Source organism: Elephas maximus, chromosome 19, assembly GCF_024166365.1.
Source record: "Elephas maximus indicus isolate mEleMax1 chromosome 19, mEleMax1 primary haplotype, whole genome shotgun sequence".
NCBI lineage: Eukaryota > Metazoa > Chordata > Mammalia > Proboscidea > Elephantidae > Elephas > Elephas maximus.
In genome coordinates this window covers 78229440-78241703 of record NC_064837.1, presented here as the reverse complement: position 1 = coordinate 78241703, position 12264 = coordinate 78229440, and positions in this window count along the sequence as shown.

The following is a 12264-nucleotide window of genomic DNA, read 5'->3' as shown; positions in this document are numbered from 1 at the left end:
AGCCATAAAAGAATGCTTCTTAGGGTAATTCAGACTAGAAGTCCTCTCAGTAAAGATCTAATATCTGTGTGGAGTTTGGGGGAAGAAAATGTGATTGCATTTATCATCCTAATTCTAGAAAAACAATCTTGATAAACTATTTCCAGATATTAAAAACTCTAGATCCAGGAAATAATGAACATCTATTATTAAAGTTTCTTACTATTTATATTATTCATGATCTTAAGGTTGTTTCTCATTAAGTTCTTTCCAGTTTTTCTAACAGATGTATTTTACTTGGTCAGTGTCCACACAGGGGTAGAATCTGCATTTGGAACTGATAAAGACATTTTACCACCACATTTAGGGAACGTGATGATTGCTATAAAATAAAACTCAAGTATTCCAGTCTCATGACATGTTTTGGGAAAGGAGAGGTTAGTAGAAACATCAGAAGACAGTTGATGTGAATGTAAATCCTTACGTCCCAGTCTACTTAGCATGCAATTTTTTAAACAAAGACAATTAAAAATAAGGTATTTGAGACTATATTTTAATAATTACTTTTTAATGAGCCTATTTAAAATATTTTGCTAATAATAATTCAAGTGCAAATTTAAAATACTTTTTTTCCATGTCTTTGTGAATGATTTCTAGATATTGGTGTTTTAACTGTGTTATTAATTGAATTGTGTCCTTTCAAATACGTGTCAAAATCCTGGTCCTGTGCCTGTGTATGTTATCCTGCTTAGAAATAAGGTTTTTCTTTTGTTATTCTAATGAGGCCATACCCGACTAAGGAGGTTCCTAAACCTAATTATTTCTGAGTTATAAAAAGAGTAGTGCAAAGCAATGGATTTCTCTTTTTATATGGCCTTTCTGGCCATGGTCTTATAACTCCCACAAAATGATTGGATGGCACTATGCAAATAAGTTCTGTAAAACCCTTGCAGGGATTGGTCAATTACTATGCAAATAATGGTGTATGTGGCCTACTGAGAGGTTTGATCATTTTTGGTCTTGTTGGGAGGAGTAGACTTATAAGAGAGCCAATTCCACAAAGGCTTGGAGGGAGGACCTCACTACCATTAAGAAGACAAGTCAGGAGCATAGTGTATCCTTTTGACCTGGGGTCCCTGGGCTGAGAACCTTCTAGGCCCAGGAAACAGACAGAGCTATAACACTGGAGGTGGCACAAGATGGCGCAGAGGAGTAAGACAGCTTCAGTGAGCCTCCTGACCCACATAGCAAAAAGGTGAGTGCTTTGGGTAGGAGGCTTACTAGTGGAGTGGGTTGCCTCTGGGTACTTGACAGCAGAACCAAAAGAGTTGTAGCACTTGCTCAAGCTGGGCAGAGGCTGGCGGCAAAGTCCTGGCCCAAGCAGGCTTAGGCAGGAGAGGCCAGAATGAAGGCCCTGCCAGCCAGCACAACCAAAAAGGAGCTGATAGCTCTTGGTTGGAAGCTGTACACTGTCTCTTGAGTTATTACTGTTACTTCTAAGTTGGTCCTGATCCTAAATTATAGTCTGTTACTCCCCTAATAAATCCCATAACTGTAAATATGGCCTGTGAGTTCTGTGTGGCCATTGCAATGAATTATCAAACCTATCAGAGAAGTAGAAAGTGCCCTGGGGAGGATGGCTGATGTTAGAAAGGGTTAAAAAGCTTGTAGAGTGAATGCATGTTTGACTATCACCTCATAGGAATCCACTTTGGGTGGTGGTGATTCTCATCATCCCCTCTGAAGTTAGACAAGTTCTGACATCTCTACATTACAAGTAGAAAACCAAAAACCATACCCATTGCCATCAAGTTGATTCTGACTCATGGCAACCCTATGTGTTACAGACTAGAACTACTCCATAGAATTTTCTTGGCTGTAATGTTTGCAAAAGTAGATCGTCAGAGTTTGAGCCATCAACCTTTAGGTTAGTAGTCAAGAACAATTTCTGGGCACATGCCATTCAGAAAGACACACAGAAATACACACATGAAAAGACAGATGCCAAGGGATGCCAAAGATTGCAGCAATCACCAGATAGTGACTTGGCCAAGACCCTGATTTGGACTTTTAGCCTCCAGGACAGTAAGAAAATTAATTTCTGTTCTTCAGGACTGTCATGGGTTGAATTGTATCCCCCCAAAATATGTGTCAACTTGGTTAAGCCATGATTCCCAGTATTGTGTGTTTGTCCCCCATTTTGTGATTTTTCTGTGTGTTATAAATCATAATCTCTGCCTGTGGATAAAGAAGATTAAGGTGGGATGTAACACACTTGCACAGGTCACATCCCTGATCCAATGTAAAGGGATATTCCCTGGAGTATGCCCTGTACCACCTCCTTTTATCTTAGATAAAAGGAAAGGGAAGCAAGCAGAGAGGGGGTACCTCATACCACCAATAAAGCAGCACTAGAAACAGAGCATGTCCTTTGGACCTGGGGTCCCTGCACAGAGAAGCTCTTAGTCCAGGGGAAGATTTATGACGAGGGCCTTCCTTCAGGGCCAACAGAGGAAGCCTTTCGCTGGAGCTGACCCCCTGAATTTGGACTTCTAGCCTACTAAAAAAAAAAAAAAGCCTACTAGACTGTGAGAAAATAAATTTCCGCTTGTTAAAGCCATCAACTTGCGGTATTTCTGTTACAGCAGCACTAGATAACTAAGACAAGGACCATTCACTTGAGGTATCTTTGTTACAGCAGCAATGGGAAACTAAGACAATGTTTGGTACCAGAGAGCAGAAATGCTGTTCTAACAAATACTTAAAATGTGCAAGTGTTCTTGGAAACATGGTAGAGGAGGAAGAAATTGTGATGCATTGATAGCAAGACCCTAAATTGTCTTGAAGAGACTGTTGATAGAATTATGCACTTTAAAAATTATTTTTATGAGGGCTCAGAAAGAATTGAGAGTTGTGGAGAAAGCTTCTACTGTTATGAACAGAATGTTGCTAGAAATGTGGACATTAAAAGTACTTCTGGAGACGGGGCCAAGATGGCTGACTGACTAGGTAGAAGCTACCTCAGATCCCTCTTGCAACAAAGTCTCAGAAAAGCAAGTGAATCAATCACATACATGACAATCTATGAACCCTGACCATCAAACACAGATCTAAAAAGTTGACCTGAGTGACAGGGGAGCAAAAAGCTGCGCCCTGAAGCAGCGACCACCTCTGGAACTGGTGTTCCGCTCCACAGCCCTGAGCCCTCGCGGTTCCCTGGTGCTGAGTGTTGGGGCTGATTGAGGCTTGCTGAGGCGGAGCAGGCACGGGACACATCCCTAACCCCTAGCTCCCTGGGGTAACCTCAGTAGAGACACAGCCAGCACAAGCAGGCTGCACACTGATGCAGCTAACGAGAGAACGAGCAACCACGGGGAAGCAGCGACTGTCTTCAGAGCCTGGAGCCAGTGTCCCAGTCAGAAAACCTTGGCGCCGGGCTTTGGACTGGGCACAGGGGAGCTGAGCACGGCTTCTTGAGACGGCACGAACACGGGACGCAGCCCTAACCCCCTAAAGTGACCTCGGGGGCAGCCCAGCCAGCACAGGCAGGCAGTGTAACGACGTGGCTGACAGGAGGAGAAGTCACCAGGAAGCAGCTACTGGTTTTGGAGCCTGGAGTGTGGCATCCCAGCCAGGGAACCTTGGCACTGGGCTTTGGGCTGGGAGCGGAGAGCTGACAACGGCTTCTGGGACAGCACCAGCACGGAACGGGATGGACACGAGGGCCTGACCCCCGGGGGCAATCTGGACCCAGCCAGTGCACACAGGCTACACGCCCCTCAGGAATCTCAGATAAAACATTCAGCACCAAGCAAGATAAGTAACTTTGTCTATATTGCTGGGTGCTACTCTCTCCTATCTATCTGATCCCTCCCCTCCCTGCCCCAGGCGGTTTCATTAACATTGGAATTTCCTGGCCCAGGGAGTGAAGTGCTCTGCAGTTTCTTTCTTTCTTTTTTTTTTTTTTTTTTCTTTTCTGATCCATTCACCTGGCCTGAGAAAAGCAGCTACTAAAAACCCAGGGACCAAAAATCTTTCCCTGACTTCCCTAAATTGGAATAAAAATATAGAACAAGCTCCAGCCAAGCTTATGAGATCCACAGTCTTTGGCTTTCATCTCTACAGGAAACAAGGTGGCTATTATAATGCAAAGGCAATTCTGATAGAGATCTGACTATAATTGTTTTAACCCCCAAACCCAAAAATCTGGAAAGACAAGTTTTCCAGGTCTGATATCTCTACCTGTTAAACAGAGCCCTCACTTATCCACAATGGAGAACTGAGGGCTGAAGCTCCACCCAAACCACCTAGCCACCTGCTAAAGGGGTCTGAGGATACTGACACCCACCAATCTTTAGAGGTGCATGCATTGGGTGCCTAAGGTACAGCTGCAGAGACCACCCACCAAAGTGCTTTAGGAATAGAGACACACCTACCTCACTGGCACCTGGTGGAAGGCTGTCAGTATCCTGCCCCCCCTAGAGTGTGACCCCCTGCTGCTAGTACGACCTGGTGCACACAAATATCACCACTACTCCTCTAACTTAATAGGTGACAGTCTGCACCACACACTTGGTGACCCAAAATCAGAACAACTAAGCTGATTCCATTCAAGAATAGTGAATGGACTTTTAGGCTTATATATCTGGTAACAGCCCAAACCAGCTGGTAATAGGACATAAGTGATTCAAAGGCTACAACAATCAAGACAGCGCAATCTAGTAGCCCATCTATGTATATTGAAAGGAAACAAAACAAGGTAAGACTCAGTGAGCAAATATAAAATAAATCATTACAATATCTTATAGATGGCTTGGAGACAGCAGTCGATATCAAACCACCTAAAGAAGCAGACCGTGATTGCTTCTACAACTTCCCAAATTAAAGAATCAAAATCTTTCTCAAGTGAAGATACAATCCTGGAATTGCCAGAGGCAGAATATAAGAAACTAATATACAGAATGTTTCAAGACATCAGGGGTGACCTCAGAATTGAAATAAGGCAATCTACAGAAAAAGCCAAGAAACACACTGATAAAGCAGTGGAAGAAATCAAAAAGATTATTCAAGAACATAGTGGAAACATTAATAAGCTGCAAGAATCCATAGAGAGACGGCATTCAGAAATCCAAAAGATTAACAGTAAAATTACAGAATTAGACAACTCAATAGGAAGTCAGAGGACCAGAATCGAGCAACTTGAATACAGAGTGGGGAAGTGGAGGAGAAGGCAATTGACACCAATATAGTTGAAGAAAAATCAGATAAAAGAATTAAAAAAAATGAAGAAACCCTAAGAATCACGTGGGACTCTATCAAGAAGAATAACTTGCGTGTGATTGGAGCTCCAGAACAGGGAGGGATAACAGAAAATACAGAGAGAATAGTTGAAGATCTGTTGGCAGAAAACTTCCCTGGCATCATGAAAGACAAAAGGATGTCTACCCAAGATGCTCATCGAAACCCATATAAGATTGATCCAAAAAGAAAATCACCAAGACATATTATCATCAAACTTGCCAAAACCAAAGATAAAGAGAAAATTTTTAAAGCAGGCAGGGATTAAAGAAAGGTCTACTACAAAGGAGAATCAATAAGAATAAGTTCAGACTACTCAGCAGAAACCATGCAGTCAGGAAGGCAATGGGATGACATATATAGAGCACTGAAGGAGAAAAACTGCCAGCCAAGGATCATATATCCAGCAAAACTCTCTCTCAAATATGAAGGTGAAATTAAAACATTCAGAGATAAACACAAGCTTAGAGAATTTGCAAAAACCAAACCAAAGCTACAAGAACTACTAAAGGAAATTGTTTGGTCAGAAAATCAATAATATCAGATACCAACCCAACGCAAGGTCACAGAATAGAATATCCTGATATCAACTCAAAAAGGGAAATCACAAAAACAAATCAAGATTAATTTTAAAAAGAAAAAAAATGCTCAAAACAGGGCATCATTGAAGTTAATATGTAAAAGATCACAATAAGCAAAAAGAGGGACTAAATACATGAGGCATAGATCTTCCATAAGGAGAGGAAAACGAGGCGATACAGGATGATACAAGTTTTTACTTAGAAAATAGGGGTAAATATTAAGGTAACCACAAAGAGGTCTAGCAATTCCATAATTCAAAATAAAAATCAAGAAAAACATAACGACTCAGCAAACATAAATTCAACTACTATGAAAATGAGGAACACACAATTTACAAAGAAAAACATCTCAGCACAAAAAAGTAACTGGAAAAATGAAATTGTCAACAACACACACAAAAAGGCATCAGAATGACAGCACTGAACTCATATCTATAATTACGCTGAATGTAAATGGACTAAATGCACCAATAAAGAGACAGAGAGTCTCAGACTGGATAAAGAAACGTGATCCGTCTATATGCTGCCTACAAGAGACACACCTTAGACTTAGAGACACAAACAAACTAAAACTCAAAGGATGGAAAAAAATATATCAAGCAAACAACAACAAGCAAAATAGAGGAGGAGTAGCAATACTAATTTCTGACAAAATAGACTTTAAAGTGAAATCCACCACAAAGGATAAAGAAGGACACTACATAATGATTAAAGGGACAATTGACCAGGAAGATATAACCATATTAAATATTTATGCACCAATGACAGGGCTGCAAGATACATAAAACAAACTTTAACAGAGTTGAAAAGTGAGATAGACATCTCCGCAATTATAGTAGGAGACTTCAACACATCACTTTTGGAGAAGGATGGAACTTTCAGTAAGAAGCTCAACAGACACGGAAGACCTAATTGATACAATCAACCAACTTGACCTCATAGACTTATACAGAACACTCCGCCCAACAGCTGTAAGTATAGTTTTTTTTCTAGTGCACATGGAACATTCTCTAGAATAGATCACATATTAGGTCATAAAACAAACCTTTGCAGAATCCAAAACATTGAAATATTACAAAGCATCTTCTCAGACCATAAGGCCGTAAAAGTAGAAATCGCTAACAGAAAAATCAGGGAAAAGAAATCAAAACCTTGGAAACTGAACAATATCCTGCTCAAAAAAGACTGGGTTATAGGAGACATTAAGGAGGGAATAAAGAAATTCATAGAATGCAATGGAATGAAAATACTTCCTATCAAAACCTCTGGTACACAGCAAAAGCAGTGCTCAGAGGTCAATTTATATCAATAAATGCACACATACATAAAGAAGAAAGAGCTAAAATCAGAGAACTGTCCCTACATCTTGAACAAATAGAAAGCAAGCAACAAAAGAATCCATCAGGAACCAGAAGAAAACAAATAATAAAAATTAGAGCTGAACTAAATGAATTAGAGAACAGAAAAACAATTGAAAGAATTCACAAAGCCAAAAGCTGGTTCTTTGAAAAAATTAACAAAATTGATAAACCATTGGCCAGGCTGACTAAAGAAATAAAAGAAAGGAAACGAATAACCTGAATAAGAAATGTGATGGGCCATAACACAACAGACCCAACTGAAATTAAAAGAATCATATCGGATTATTATGAAAAATTATACTCTAACAAATTTGCAAACCTAGAAGAAATGGATGAATTCCTAGAAAAACACTACCTACCTAAACTAACACAATCAGAAGTAGAACAACTAAATAGACCCATAACAAAAAAAGAGATTGAAAAGGTAATCAAAAAACTCCCAACAAAAAAAAGCTATGGCCCGGATGGCTTCACGGCAGAGTTCTAAAAAACTTTCAGAGAAGAGTTAACACCACTACTACTAAAGGTATTTCAAAGCACAGAAAATGATGGAATACTACCTAACTCATTCTATGAAGGCACCACATCCCTGATACCAAAACCAGGTAAAGACACCACAAAAAAAGAAAATTACAGACCTATATCCCTCATGAACATAGATGCAAAAACCCTCAACAAAATTCTAGCCGATAGAATTCAACAACATATCAAAAAATAATCCACCACGACCAAGTGGGATTTACACCAGGTGTGCAAGGTTGGTTCAATATTAGGAAAACCATTAAAGTAATCCACCATATAAATAAACCACATGATCTTATCAATTGATGCAGAAAAGGCATTTGACAAAGTCCAACACCCATTCGTGATAAAAACTATCAGCAAAATAGGAATTGAAGGAAAATTCCTCAACATAATAAAGGGCATCTATTTATACAAATAAAAAGACAGTCTTTTTAACAAATGGTGCTGGCATAACTGGATACCCATTTGCAAAAAAATGAAACAGGACCCATACCTCACACCATGCACAAAAACTAACTCCAAGTGGATCAAAGACCTAAACGTAAAGACTAAAACGATAAAGATCATGGAAGAAAAAATAGGGACAACCTTAGGAGCCCTAATACAAGGCATAAACAGAATACAAAACATTACCAAAAATCATGCAGAGAAACCAGATAACTGGGAGCTCCTAAAAATCAAACGCCTATGCTCATCTGAAGATCACCCACAGATTGGGAAAAAGTTTTCAGCTATGACATTTCCGACCAGCGCCTGATCTCTAAAATCTATATGATTCTGTTAAAACTCAACCACAAAAAGACAAACAACCCAATTAAAAATTGGGCAAAGGATATGAACACGCACTTCACTAAAGAAGATATTAAGGCAGCTAACAGATGCATGAGAAAATGCTCTCGATCATTAGCCATTAGAGAAATGCAAATTAAAACTACAATGAGATTCCTTCTCACTCCAATAAAAAAAAAAAGAATTTTTTTTTTTTTGCATTAATCCAAAAAACACAAAATAATAAATGTTGGAGAGACTGCAGAGAGATTGGAACTCTAATACACTGCTGGTGGGAATGTAAAATGGTACAACCACTTTGGAAATCTGTCTGGTGTTTCCTTAAAAAGTTAGAAATAGAACTACCATACAACCCAGAAATCCCACTCCTCGGAATATATCCTAGAGAAATAAGAGCCTTTACATGAACAGATATATGCACACCCATGTTTATTGCAGCACTGTTTAAAATAGCAAAAAGCTGGAAGCAACCAAGGTGTCCATCAAGGGATGAATCGATAAATAAATTATGGTATGTTCACACAGTGGAATACTACACATCAATAAAGAACAGTGATGAATCTGTGAAACATTTCATAACATGGAGGAACCCGGAAGGCATTATGCTGAGTGAAATTAGTCAGTTGCAAAAGGACAAATATTGTATAAGACCACTAATATAAGAACTTGAGAAATAGTTTAAACTGAGAAGAACACATTGTTTTGTGGTTACGAGAGGGGAGAGAGAGGAAGGGTGGGAGAGGGTTATTTACTGATTAGATAGTAGATAAGAACTACTTTAGTTGAAGGGAAGGACAATACTCAATACACGGAAGGTCAGCTCAACTGGACTGGACCAAAAGCAAAGAAGTTTCCTGAATAAACTGAATGGTTCAAAGGTCATTGGAGCAAGGGCGGGGTTTTGGGGAGTATGGCTTCAGGGGACATCTAAGTCAATTGGCAAAATAAATTCTATTAAGAAAACATTCTGCATCCCACTTTGAAGTGTGGCCTCTGAGGTCACAAATGCTAACAAGCGGCCATCTAAGATGCATCAATTGGACTCAACCCACCTGGATCAAAGGAGAATGAAGAATACCAAGGTCACAAGATAGTTATGAACCCAAGAGACAGAAAGGGCCACATGAACTAGAGACTTACATCATCCTGAGACCAGAAAAACCAGATGGTGCCTGGCCACAACCGATGACTGCCCTGACAAGGAGCACAACAGAGATCCCCTGAGGGAGCAGGAAAACAGTGGGACGCAGACCGCAAATTCTCATAAAAAGATCAGACTTAATGGTCTGACTGAGACTAGAAGGATCCTGGCGGTCATGGTCCCCAAACCTTGTTGGCCCAAATAGGAACCATTCCTGAAGGCAACTTATCAGACATGGAATGGACTGGACAATGGGTTGGAGAGAGATGCTGATAAGGAGTGAGCTACTTGTATCAAGTAGACACTTGAGGCTTTGTTGGCATCTCCTGTCTGGAGGGGAGTTGGGAGGGTGGAGAGAGTTAGAAACTGGCAAAACTATCACGAATAGAGAGACTGGAAGGAGGGAGCGGGCTGGCTTATTAGGGGGAGAGTAAATGGGAGTATGTAGTAAGGTGTATATAAGTTTATATGTGAGAGACTGACTTGATTTGTAAACTTTCACAATAGAAATTTTTTTTTTTTTTAAAAGCACTTCTGGTGAGGCTTTAAAAGGAAATGATGAGCCTGTTATTAGTCACTAGAGGAAGGGATATCCTCATTATAATGTGGCAAAAAACTTGTCTGAGTTATATGTGAATGTTTTGCGCAAAGTAGAGCTTGTAAGTGCTGAACTTGGATATTTAGGTGAGGAGATTTCTAAGCAGAATGTTAAAGATGCAGTGTGGTTTCTTCTTATTGCTTATAATAAAATGCAGGAAGAAAGATATATTGAGAAACGAAATGTGGAAAATTCTGTTGCTACACAATCATTTGCTAAAGAGATTAGGCCTGTGACCAATGGATCTAATCAACCACCTCAGCAGAAATCCTGGCAGCATAGACTGAAAGGGACAGAGACAGAATGAAATGAATGAAAGCTGACTGCCTTCTAGAAGTCTGCAAGCAGAAAATGGGCAAATGAAACTACTTGGTTGTATACATTTTAGCCCTCCCAGGAAATGGAAGGGACCATCTTGAGAACAGTTCAGAAACTAGTAAAATTGTCAGAAGGAGCACAGTGGAAGGCTGTTGCTGCCTCAAAGGGTAAAGCTACCACCCCCTAGGTGTTGAAGAGTGGAGTCACTGCCACCTCAGTTCTGGAGGGTGGGGCTGCCATTCTGGTGTGACAGGAGAACAGGGCCGAAGGGATGGAGTCACTCACTGCTCCAGTGGACCAGAAGAATGGAACCACCCAAAGCCAAGGGAGTGGGGTCACAATCCCAGTGGGGCTGGAAGGTGGGATTGAGTCCAGGGCTGAGGGGTCTTCACCCAGAATCCAGAAAGCGAGTCCAATGCCCAGAGCCTAGAAAGCAGGGCCATTGCCCATAAAAACCAAACCCAGTGCCATTGAGTCAATTCCAACTCGTAGCGAACCTTTAGGACAGAGTAGAACTGCCCCATAGAGTTTCCAAGGAGCGCCTGGCAGATTCGAACTGCGGACCTTTTCGTTAGCAGCAGTAGCATTTATCCACTACACCACCAGGGCCATTGCCCATATGTGCCTGGAAAACAAGGTTATTTTCAATCCTTGAGAGCTAATGAGATTTGTTCCAGTGGCTTTTGGACTTGTTTGGTACTTACTTTCCCTTCAGTTTCACCCCGTTGGAATGGCAATGTCTACTTTGTGTCTGGCTTGCTTTGTGCAGATAACTTGTATTCTAGGTTTCACATGTCCACAGATGGAAAGGAATTTTGCCCCAGTATGAAACACACAATCAGATTCTCACCCATACTTGGTTTAGATGATCAGACGATCAGGCTTGGACCTAGAGTTGACACTGGCATGGGTTAAGAATATTGCGGATGATGTGATAAGATAAACGCGCCTGGGAAGGGCATGAATTTTGGGGATGCCAAAGTGTTGTGGATTAAATTGTGTTCCCAAAAAATATGTATCAAAGTCTTGACCCCTGACCGGTGGAAGTGATCCTGTTTAGAAATAGGGTTTTTCTTTTGTTATGTTAATGAGGTCAGTGGGGGAAGACAGACACCATGGAATGCCAAGGAACTTCAAAGGCACTCCAGGACTCTGGATCCTCAGTCTGATGTTTACCATGATTGTTCTGTCACCATAGGAGATGGGGTTTTGTATCAGCTTTCTACTGCTGCTGTGACAGATTACCACAAACTCAGTCGCTTAAAGCAACACGTATTTATTATCTTAGACTTCTGGAGGTTAAAAGTCTAAAATAGATTTCACTGGCTAAAATTAAGGTGTTGGTCAGGCTGCATTCCTTCCAGAGGCTCCAAGGAAGAATCTGTTCTCTTGCCTTTTCTGACTTCTAGGGGCTGCCTTGGCTTATGGCCATGTATGAGTGTTTTCTACCTTTGTCATCATCTCCTTTCCTCTCTCTTTTCTGCCTCCCTCTTTCATCTTTTAGGCCCAGCCAGATAATCCAGGATAATCTCCTCATCTCAAAGTCCTTAACTTAATCACTCCTACAAAATCTTTTTTCCACGTAAGGGAAAATATTCATAGGTTTCGGGGATTGGGGCTTGGAAATTTTTGGGGAGCCATTATTCTGCCTACCATATGGTATCTTTGTAAGCT